The 12,000-nt window shown below is 48.1% G+C and overlaps 1 pseudogene; it reads left to right on the forward strand.

The window, feature by feature from the left end:
* The first annotated feature begins 7,442 nt into the window (after positions 1-7,442).
* Positions 7,443-7,741, forward strand: LOC150047789 (U6 snRNA-associated Sm-like protein LSm3 pseudogene; annotated as a pseudogene).
* The last annotated feature ends 4,259 nt before the right edge of the window (positions 7,742-12,000 follow it).

The following is a 12,000-nucleotide window of genomic DNA, read 5'->3' on the forward strand; positions in this document are numbered from 1 at the left end:
GTGAGTCCCAAGGCTGCAGTTCTCTGCTCAGCTCTGAGCAGCAGTACCCAGTGTCATGCCACCCTATGCTGACCACCCTGACAGGAGGCAGTGGGACAGCACAGGGCAGGGCTTATCCCCAAACGCTAGCATTGGGCAGACCACTTGGCTTCTCCAGCTCAGCAAGAGGAAGTCCCTCAACAGTCACGGGAACTGTAGGACCAGGTCCCGAACCCAGGTATTCAAGCCCCCCAAGGCTTATCCGGCCACACAGGATGTTTCTTAACTGCAGCTACAAGTGACATGGGAACTGAGGCCTTTTTTCCCAAATGGCTGTCAGACTCACAAACATAAGAAGATCCTCTCTGAATCTCTCTGCCTTAAACCAAAAGTATCTGTCCTTGACAGCAACTCCCAGGGTACCAGGTCAGCATTAGCCCAACAGCACTGTGTGGCAGGGCCTCCATCCCCACCAGGAGCAACTGCAATCTCATGACGGGACCAGCAGCATTTCCAAGCCCTAAACAATTGTCTGTACTGGTAACTGGGGCCTGAACTCTGGGCCTGTGCACTGTACACTGATTTTTTTTTCTGGAGTGCTAAGCTGATGACATCTGCTTCCCTGCATGGATCTCTTTAGGAACTCCCTGCTACAGTCAGGGCAAAGCCCAGCTCCTGACCGGACAGGGACCAGGCCCTGGTGACCTGCCTCTTCCATCTTCTCTCCCATCACCCAGCCAGGTCAAGCACATATGTTTAGCCATGCCCTTCCAGTGAGCCTCCTTCCTTCCTCGCCTGGCCAGGCCCACTCTACCCCCACCCAGGGTCTCTGACTCGAGAAAGGAGGCCAATCTCCTCTTGCCCACTAATGTAGGAAGCCCTATGCCACAGGCCCTGCCTCTATGTGACCTCTGTGGTGGTCAACTAGCCCTCCGCCCAGGGCCTTTTCCTAAGCTCTCTGCTGCTGGCCCTTTCTTCACTCTCTGGGGCAGTGACCCTCCCTCACTCTTGTCACCAATCTGAGCCTGGATGGCTTCACAGTTCACTGTGCAACCATCGAACACATTCACACACTGCAGCTGCATCTGCCCCCTTGGTCCAGAACCTCTCCACCAGAGAAGTCTGGCGAGGACTTCAGAATGTGTTCAAGCGGTCTGTTACCTCATGCTAGCCTGGCCCCTGTGCAGCAGAGCACCTGGCTGTTTGTGGAGCTAGGCCCATGCATCCTTCCTCTCCTGCCTCCCCGTGTCTGCTCCCTGCACTCCCAATCAGGATGCTGGGCCCCTGAGAGGCTGGTTCTCCCTCACAACTCACCCACAGTTCCTTTCTTCTGACCACCATTCCCTTGGACCTTTCTCAGACACTGCTCCGTCTGGCCCAGCTGCCCCACTTCAGTCAGTGACGTCCCTGAGCCACAACCGTGCCCACAAAATCCCACTTCTGGATGTGGCTTCCAAGGCCTTCTGGATGTGGGCCAGCTCAATGTACAACTCCGACTACCTCCTGGGAGCACTGCAGACACGTCCTGAGTGCCTCCCTGGGCCATGTTCCACAGGCTCCTACCGCGGCGAGCTGCCTTGCCACAGACCCCAAAGCACACCGAGTGCTCACAGACTAGGACCTCCCAAACTGTGACTCAAAGTCAACTTTACCACCTTATGAGTCGCTTCCCTCAGGTGCTTCACCACGGCTGTGGAGAGCTGACTAACACAGCCGAACCAGAAGCAAACAAACTGCTGCGGGGGGCCTTTCCCACCCCGGGCATGAGACTCGCCCAGGAAGTCAAATGCTTCCTATGGCTGGGCTCACAGCCCAAAGTCACACACCAGCGAGGACAGAAGCCACCTAGGGCACAGGCACTGCCTCGCGGGAAACAGCAACCCAAGGATTAGGAATAAGAAAACCATTTTAGGCATAACGCAAGAAAGCCGCGAGTTTAAGGGGCAAAGCGAAGACTTGGGTGTCAAAATGGTCAACACACATCTAAGAGCAACTGCAGAGGTCCGAAGAGAGGCCTGAGAGCCAGAGTAATGACTGAGAACTTTCTAGAACCAAGAAAACCCTGACCTTAATAGCTCACCTGTTTCCCAAGCTTTCCTGGCCTACCTTGCCCTGCTCCTGCTGGGAGGTAAGTAAGGGTGCCAGGCCCCCTGGGGCAGTGCTGTGGCTCTGGAAACTTCTCGGGTTGCAGTGTGATGAGAGAGCTCTAGGAGGCAGGAGCCCTGCACCAGACACAGGCTCCAGCCGGGCCCCCAGTCACTGCTGGCCGGCTTACCTCTCCCACTGGTAGACTCTCAAGGTCCAATTCAGGTTCACAGATCTAGGGAAAGTGTGAGGAAAAGGCCAGGTTGCTGGGGTTCCTTCTCAGCACCCCCTTGTCACACAGTTCCAGGGGCACCTGTGTGCCCAGTGCCTGTCCACACTGGAAGCTGGTCATTTAGAATACAGACAACTAATGTGTAGGGAGTGTCTACAAAGAGTCGGGCCTGTGGGCACTTCTTCATTCAGTTCTCCTGATTCTCTCACGTGGTCAGAAGGCTGTGACCCTCCCAGACCCATGTAGAACTTAGTCCCCAGGGTTAGGAAGCAAGGCCTTTGAGAGGCCACGCCCGTCACAGGGCTAGTGCTCTTAAAAGGGCTGGCATAGCTGGCCACCTCACTTGATGCTGGCATCCCTTCGACCATACAGATACAGTATTTGTCCCCTTGGGAACAAGGGCAAAGAACAGCCCTCACAGGCACTGAATCCACCAGTGTTTTAATCCTGGGCTTCTCAGCCTCAGAGCTGTAAGAAATAACTTCATGTAGTTTATAAATCACCTAGCCTTTGGTATTTTGTTATAGTAGTTCTAAGGTGTGTACCACTGTTGGGTTCAATTTAAGGCTCAGAAATTTAAGAAAAATTTCCAAAGATGACTGAGGTAGGGTCACAGAGCCTGAACATGAACTGGGGTCTAATGCCACAGCTCTTAACCTTTTTTTTTTTTTTTTTTTTCAGTACTGAGGTTTGAACTAAGGCCTTTATGCTTGCTGAGCAGATGCTCTGCCACTCGAACACCTCTGGCTCTTTAACCACTTTTTTTTTTTTGCCAGTCTTGGGGCTTCAACTAGTGCCTGGGCACTGTCCCTAAGCTTCTTTTGCTCAAGACGAGCACTTTACCATTTGATCTATAGCACTACTTCAGGATTTTTCTGTGTATGTGGTACCAAGGAACTGAATCCAAGGCATCAAACATGCTAGGCAAGCACTCTACCACTAGGCCATACTCCCAGCCCTTCTTATTTATTTATTTTTGGTTGGTCATGGGGCTTGGACTCTGGGCCTGGCATTGTTCTTGAGCTCTTCAGCTCAAGGCTACCACCCTACCCCCTGAGCCACAGCACCACTTCTAGTTTTCTGGTGTTTAATTGGAGATAAGAGTCTCATGGTCTTTAGGGCCTGGGCTGGCTTCGAACTGTGATTCTCAGATGTCAGCCTCCTGAGTAGCTAGGGTTACAGGCGTGAGCCATTGTGCCTGGGGGACATAAGGGGGGCGGGGGAGAGGAGAGGGAAGGAGCTCTGAAATGCCCGAGCTCAGGCAGTAGTAAGAGTAAAAAGAAGAGGACCTAGAAGCCAATGAGGAAGGGAAATACAGACAAGGAAGAGAAGAGCCAATGCCCCCTCTTTCGTTTGAAACTTTATTTTTTTGGAGCAAGTGCTGGGGTTTGAACTCAGGGCTTGGGCAATGTCCCTGCATTTGTTTGTTTTGCTCAAGGCTAGTACCCTCTCATTTGGGCTACAGCTCCACTTCCATATTTTTTGGAGGTTAATTGGAGATAAGATTCTCAAGGTCAGGGGCCAGGAGTTTGGCCTAGTGGTAGAGTGCTTGCCTAGCATGCAAGAAGACCCTGGTTCAATTTCTTGGTACCACATACATAGAAAAAAGGCAGAAGTACTGCTGTGGCTCAAGTGGTAGAGCTCTAGCCTTGAGAAAACCAAAGCACAGTGCTCAGGCCCTGAGTTCAAGTTCTAGGACTAGCAAAAAAAGAAAAAAAAATAAGATTCTCAAGGACATTGTCAGCAGGATTATAGGTGTGAGCTACTGGCCCCTGGCTTCTGAACTTTCTGGAGTCCTGAGGTTGAAAGTATGAGTTAAGTGTGGTGGTAACAAGAAAATAAGGAACCGCCTCATGAGGGAAAGATAACACAGAAAGACTTCTGAGATGCCCAGTCATTAAAGGCATCTGTAAAATGTTTGGGGTCTGCTAGGGCGGCAAGGGGAGCCTCTTTTGAGAGGCTGGGCTGGGGGAACTTGGGCTGCATGAAGGGATCAGCCAGCTGCGGTGAGAGAAGGCAGGGCCTAGGGTCCTAACTGGCTCCACCACAGGGCAGGGGTAAACTCCGCAGCCTCAACTTCCTGTCAGTCCCACATACTTATTAAAACCTCAAGAGGACACAGCGCATGTGTGCAGACAAGGACTGACTGCAGTGTCGCAAGAGGCGGCAGCATTGTCACTCATCCCTGGCAGGCTTTCCAGTGCGTCCTCATCAGGGCCCTCACCAGGCTTCCCCAGACAGGAAGTGTGTGGAGAGGGGCAGGGCTGGCAGCCAGTGGGTGACTCAGGCAGTGTTCTCCACCATGTGGGTGCCTGCCCGCCCCTGGCGGGGGGTGGGGGTGGGGCTGCATCACACTTCTTGGAAGCATTTCTCAGCTCTGCTTTAAACTTCCAGAGTGATGTCTCCTCCGATGATTTCAAAAGGCATCAGAGTCAACAGCCAGAACCAATGTCATGTGACACCTTCTTCACCCACCTAACTACTGCCCTCCCAACATGCCCACATTTGTTCCGCATGGGAAGTAGCAACTTTCTAAGGACAGCAGGAAATGGTGCAAGGCTGGGCCCCAGACACCACAACCTCACCCACTGCCAGGCCTTTCGTGGCCCATACACAGGGATATGAACCCTGCTCCCCCGCTCCTCTCTCTCTCCCTCCCCCCTCCTCTCTCTCTCTTCCCTCTATCCCTCCATCCCTTCCTTTTCTTTTCTTTTTGGGACAGTCCTAGGACTTGAACTCAGGCCTTAGGCACTGTCCCTGAGCTTCTTTTGCTCAAGGATAGTATTATACTACTTGGGTCACAGGCTCCGCTTTCAGCTTTTTGGTGATTAATTGGAGATAAGAGTCTCACAGATTTTCCTGCCCAGACAAGCTGTAACCACGATCATCAGATCTCAGCTTCCTAAGTAGCTACAATTACAGGCATGAGCCACCTGATTGCTAAACTAACTGGTTAACAGGCAAATGTTAGAATGTAAAAGAGCACAAGACATTCTGTGTGAATGAACTCTTATTCAGGGGAGCAGGGAGTTAGGTATTCTAATACTGTGGGAAGAGAATAGATTAGGTTAACTAGGAAGTTTGGCAATCTGACCAGAGTTCTCAATATCCTTTTATTTTGATTCACTCAAAATCTCTCTCTCTCTCTCTCTCTCTCTCTCTCTCTCTCTCTCTGTCTCTCTCTCTCTCTCTCTGTCTCTCTCTCTCTCTCTCTGTCTCTCTCTCTCTCTCTCTCTCACACACACACACACACACACACACCTAGCATGCATGAAGACCCGGGCTCGATTCCTCGGTACCACATATATAGAAAAAAAGCCAGAAGTGGTGCTGAGGCTCAAGTGGTAGAGCTCTAGCCTTGAGAAAGTCCAAGGACAGTGCTCAGGCCCTGAGCTCAAGCCCAGGACTGACGACAAAAAAAAAAAAAAACAAAACAAAACTGAATAGGAGTGGGGAAAAAAAGGAGAGTGACCGAGGCTGTGAGTATAATTGAAATATCGAAATACGCTGTATGCATATATGTGTTCTCAAAACACCACCACCAACGTGTTTGTGTGTGGAGAGATGTGAGGAAGTGGGGGACACAGGTGGGGATGCAGGTTAACAGATTGATGCTGTCTTCCAGGAGCCTCTCTTCTAGATGATGATCAGACAACTCCTGAGTGACGCCAGAAACAAGATGTATCTGAGTGCAGAAGCATCAGACATGGAGCCCCACCCCACCCCGACCCAGCCCATTACACGTTCCTACACAGAGCAGCATGTACTGACCAGCACTGAATGCTATACCATTCTTTTCCCTCCACAAGCTACAGGACTATACAGCTGAACTGATAAATTAGGTACCAAAAGAGATTAATGACCAAACAATAAAGTGGAACCATTTAATATTTTTGGATTATAAGGAGTGAGACTGCAGATGAGAATACAAGACAAGAAATAGCCTGAACGCACATGAGCAGGGCGGTTACTCTCATAAACCAGCATCCCACTGCGATAAAATGCTTTCTTGAGCTCAATGGCAGGAAGATTACGAGTTTGAAGGGAAGCCTAGTAGTTCCATAGTAAGGCTTTGTCTTAAAAAGCAAACCAATAATAAAAATGCATTCTTGGAACTATATTTGAATTGGTAGTTATATAAATACTTCAAGTAGGTTTTAAAACAGTATCACAGCACGTTCAGTAAAAGCCAGTCACAAAGACTCATATTGTAAAACCCCATTTATAAAAAAACATCTAGAGGAGGAAATTATATGGGGACAGAAAGTACATTAGAGGTTGCCTGGGGTTGGGCGGGAGGGAAAATACAGTGAACGCTAATAGATTATGAGATTTCCTTCTGGAACAATGAAAATGTCTTAAAAGTAGGTTATGGTAAAGGTTGCACAACTGTGTAAATACAAAACCATTAACCTGTTACATTGTAAAAAGGTGAGCTTTGTAAATTGTATCTCATAAAGCTGCCGAGACAAAGCCAGGCGTGGCTGTACACACCTATGCACACCTATAGTCCCAGCACTTGGAAGGCTAAAGCAAGAATCACAAGTTCAAGGCTAGTCTTGAGACTCTATATCAAAAAGCCCCCCAAATCAAGCAAATAAGATGGGGTGACGCTGACCAAGATGCATGGTACTCGGGCTGGGAAGGGGGCTTAGTGGTAGAGTGCGCCTAGCACGGGTGAAGCCCTGGGTTTGATTCCTCACTATCACAGAAACAGAAAAAGCCAGAAGTGGCTTAAGTGGTAGAATGCTAGCTTTAAGCAAAAGAAGCTCAGACACAGTATCCTAGCACAGAGTTCAAGCCCCAGGACTGGCAAAAAAAAAAAAAAAAAAAAAAAAAAAGAAAAGGGAAAAAAAGCATTTTACTCATAATCTGACTTGTAGCTTGAATCCCCTTTATACAACTACTTAAAATTCTTCAAAAGATGGGGCCGGGAGTTTGGCCTAGTGGTTAAAGTGCTTGCCTAGCATGCATGAAGACCTGGGTTCGATTCCTCGGTACCACATACATAGAAAAAAGCCGGAAGTGGTGCTGAGGCTCTAGCCTTGAGAAAATCCAAGGACAGTGCTCAGGCCCTGAGCTCAAGCCCAGGACTGGCCAAAAAAAAAAAAAAAAAATTCTTCAAAAGAGAGGGGGACTGAAAAATATGGCAGAGGATGTGGACTAGCTACAAACTCTCAATATTGCAGAGGAGCCCCTAGATCTCATCAGACTTAGCTGAGTGTATTTATGTGAAGATGAGGAATGACCGAGAGCTACGAGGCAGATTAGATGCTTATGAACAACATTTATGATACTGGGAGATGTGGAAGAAACCATGACCACTATAGAAACCGATGAGGAGACGTATGAAAAGATATACAAATCAACAAAACTGAATATTCCATGCTCTTTGTACGGGGAGACTGTGTTGTACTTGTTGCGCTGCCTCTGAGAGTTGGCTGAAACAAAGAGTTTATCCTGTGTAGAAAGTTGGAGACTGCAATTGTCTCTTCAAATGTATTAGACATTGAAGGAGAAGCCTATTTTTTTTTTTTTTGGCCAGTCCTGGGGCTTGAACTCAGGGCCTAGGCACTGTCCTTGGGCTTTCTCAAGGTTACTGCTCTACCACTTGAGTCACTGCACCACTTTCAGCCTTTTCTGTGTATGTGGTACTGAGGAATTAAACCCAAGGCTTTGTGCATGCTAGGCAAGCACTCTACCATTAGGCCACACTCTCAGCTCCCACACTTTTTGATATTAAAGAATTGATCAAGGAATCTTCCGCTCTGAGTTGATTTGCAAGTGACTTACAATTCTTCAGCTAAATGGCATTTTTATTTTTCTCCATTTGTTCTAATAAACAAGATCACCAAGGGGAAGGGAGAAAGAAGAGAGAACTAGGGTACAGTTCAAGTGGTAGAACGTCTACCTAGCAAGTGTGGACCTTGAATTCAAATCCTAGTACTGAAAAGAAAAAATAAAAAAGCTGGGGACTCATACCTATAATCTAGTTACTCAGGAGGATGTGATCTGAGGATTGAAGTTCAAAGCCAGCCTGGGCAGACAAGTTCAGGAGACTCTTATCTCTACTTAACCAGCAAAAAGGCACAAGTAGAGGTGTGGCTTAAGTTATAGAATGCTAGCTGTGACAGAAAAATCCAAGCAAGAGCAAGGTTCTGGGTTCAAGGTCTAGTACTACCACTGGCACTGGCACTCAGACTTACACACTCTCTCTCACAAACACACACTCACATATGCACAGCCTCTTAAAAAAAACAACAATCTGGCCTCAATATAGTTTCAAGAAGAGTGTGTGTAAGGCTGTATGAAAGGCACAAAATATATCCATCAAAACATTAACAGAGGTGACTTTCTGAAAGGCAGGGTTTGGGTAGTTTTTATTTTCTTCTTTACATTTCTTGTATTTTCAGAATATTCTAAAATGGAGAAGTCAATTTGTTTACCTAACACAAGAAATGATGCAGGGTCATGAAATCTACCTGCCCCATACCTGCTGCATGGCCAAGTAGGAAAGGGTCTGACTGTGTGTTGCCCTGGGTCCCTCCACAGCTGTCCTATTCCTATGCCAGACAGGGAGCTGTCACACTAGACAGAGCAGGCATCTCCTGCCTGCAGGGGTAGCATCTGTTTACTAGGAGAGCTTGCTTCCTCTGTAAATACTTGACACGAAAGCTAGCTGTTCCCATAAAGCCCAGATGATATCAAAGAATGAAGAACTTGGAACTGGGATTGTGGCCTAGTGGTAGAGTGCTAGCCTTGAGCAAAAGAAACTCAAGGACAGTGCCCAAGACTGAGTTCAAGTCCCAGGACTAGCAAAAAAAAAAAAAGGATGCAAAAATTATAAAAGATTGACAGAAAGTTCCTGTACACTTTCAAGGATCACTTCTTGGTCATGAAGTGAATTTTTCTCTCCCGGCCTCTGAAAAGGGCCTCTTGCCCAAATGACTGGAGCTGCAGGAAGATACCATCAATCAGAAGTCAGGGCCTCTCCAACCAGGTGAATCCCCAAAAGCTTTTTTTTTTTTTTTTTCATTTTCTGCTAGTCCTGGGGCTTGTCTGGGCACTGTCTTTGGGTTTTTCTCAAGGCTAGCATGCTTCCACTTGGGCCACAGCACTACTTTCAGTTTTTTTTCTGTGTATGTGGTACTGAGGAATTGAATCCAGGACTTTGAGAATGCTAGGCAGGCACTCCATTACTAGGTCATGCTCCCAGCCTTCCTCAAAGCTTGAGGAAGCTTGAACTCCTGATGCAGCAGGTCTATGTATCTCCCTGCTTCCAAACTCCCTGGCCAGCCCACTGGCCCAGGTACCCTTTGCCTCCGTGGAGATGGCCTGTGGCACCTCTGCCTGCAGGGAAGCCAGTGTTGGGGATCCAAGGCCAGCCGGCACTGAAAGGGAAACTCCACAGGGAAATTCCATTTGTGTCTGGCAATCAGTGCTGAAGCCTAGGGGCAGCGTGCAAGTCCCTAGGGCAGAGTTTTTTTTGGAAGGTTCCTTGCGCCCAAGAATCTTGGCAGCTGGCAATGTGATAAAGGGGATTGGTATAATTTCAGTCCAGAAGCCAGAAGAAAGGTCAGTCCCCTCTACCACAGAAAAGCCCACCAGCTCTGTAGCACCTTTGGAGTCAAAAGCAGAAAGGGATAGCACAGTGAGACTGAAAGATTCTTGTGTTAGAAGTCACACAGACCAAGGTTCAAACTCCCATCTGCCATTACTGGCTGCCCACAGATTACAGATGGCCACAGACCCTTGGCCAGGTCATTCTTCCCATGGAGTTGTGAAGTCTCTTCCTATCCTAGAATCGAGGCTCGGCCCAATGTGCCTTTGATCAGCAGAATATAGCCAAGGTGAGGTTCTGGGTAAAAGATACAGAAAGAAGCTGGGCACTGGCTGGTCATGCCTCAGGAGGCTAAGATTTGAGGACTGCAGTTTGAAGCCAGCCAGGGCAGATCAACTCAATAAGTTCTTATCTTAGATTAACTAGCAAAAAGCTGGAAGTGGAGTTGTGGCTCAAGTAGCCACAGAAAAAGCTAAGGGACAACAACCAGATCAGATCCTGAGTTCAAGCCCAATATAAAAAAAAAAATTAAAGAAGCCAGGTGCGGTAGCTCATGCCTGTAATCCCAGCTACTCAGAAGGCTGAAATCTGAGGATCGTGGTTCAAAGCCAGCCCAGGCACTATAAAGCCTGTGAGATTTTTAATCTCTGATAACCACCAGAAAGCCAGAAGTGGCGCTGTGGCTCAAGGGATAGGATGGTAGCCTTGAGCTTAAGAGCTCAGGGACAATGCCAGAGTTCAAGTCCCATCACCACCACCAACAACAAAAAAATTAAAGAAACCCACACATAAATATTCATGGCACTACAAAAAAAGTGGGGGGCTGCGAATGTGGCTCAAGTGGTAGAATGCTAGCCTTGAGCACAGAGAGGTTCAGAGACAGAGATCAGGCCCCGAGTTCAAGTCCCAGGACCAGGAAAAAAAGAGAGAGAGAGCGAGCTAAGAATGTGTTAAGTGTTAAAAGGTGTTGGAATAGGTCCCCAGGAAAACACACACACACACACACACACACACACAGAGGAAAGCATTCAAATGTGCTGTCAATTGACTGGATAAATGAAATAGGACATGTTCATACATTAGAATGTTATATTCTGCTTTCTGTTGTAGCTGCATGCTACAAACACAGATAAGCTATGTAAACATTACCCTAAGTGGAAGAAGTCGGACAGCAAAGGTCACGTGAGGAATGGTTCTACTCACAGAAAGTGAAATGCACAGGGGAGGGGGTAGATCAGCAGTTTCCAGAGGACAGACCAGGGCAAGATGGTCTAGGTATGTGTTTGTGTGTGTGAGGCGGGGCTGGGGGGTGGGGAATATAAATATTCTGGAATTGGATTGTGCAGATGGCTGTACAATATAGCAAATACGTTAAAAACTACCAAAGCGTCCACTTTAAAAGATAGGAACATCACACACATCCCAATCCTAAAATGTTGTAAAGACATCTATATTGTCCTACAAAACAACCAGCTCTCGCTGTGCTTTGTGGCTCAGTGATCCAGAACTTGTTCCACACTCTCCAGCCCTGCGGGGCTGTCACCTCCAGCTGTGTCCTCTGGCCCTCTGGCTGTGCAGCTGCCCTTTATCTCTTCTACTTCCTCACTCTTGGGTAAGGCCTGGCCTTTGCCTCACTGGATCCACCCGTTCCATGGTGGGCCCCGCCACCTACTCAGACCTATCCCAGACTGTCTGCTGGCCACCACACCAGCCCCCCAAGTCACCCTAGATAAGCTGTCCAATGACCAGGGCCCAGGGCTGCAGTCACTAGTGTGTCAGCTGAGGGATATGGTTTCACATGGAACTTAATTATAGCTCAGGCATGGAGGAAGGCTTGGAGAGGACAATCAAGAAGACACTGGCCCCCAGCACAGAGGTCTCCCTGGGCCAGAAAATATGGGACAGATGTGACCCAGGCAGGTTCGAGAAAAGAGATGGCTTATGGAAACTAGTCTGCCACTAAGCACCAATTTCTAGCCTAGTCTGCAATACTCCCACTGTGAGACATCAACTTTCACTCACCCTCCTCATAGACTCCCTGACACCTCTTTTTATTCTGTTTTTTTTTTTTTTGTTTTTTTTTTGCCAGTCTGGGGGCTTGAACTCAGGGCCTGAGCACTGTCATTGGGCTTTCTCAAGGCGA

The sequence above is a fragment of the Megascapheus bottae genome, chromosome 22, assembly GCF_031878675.1.
Source record: "Megascapheus bottae isolate mThoBot1 chromosome 22, mThoBot2.hap1, whole genome shotgun sequence".
Lineage (NCBI taxonomy): Eukaryota > Metazoa > Chordata > Mammalia > Rodentia > Geomyidae > Megascapheus > Megascapheus bottae.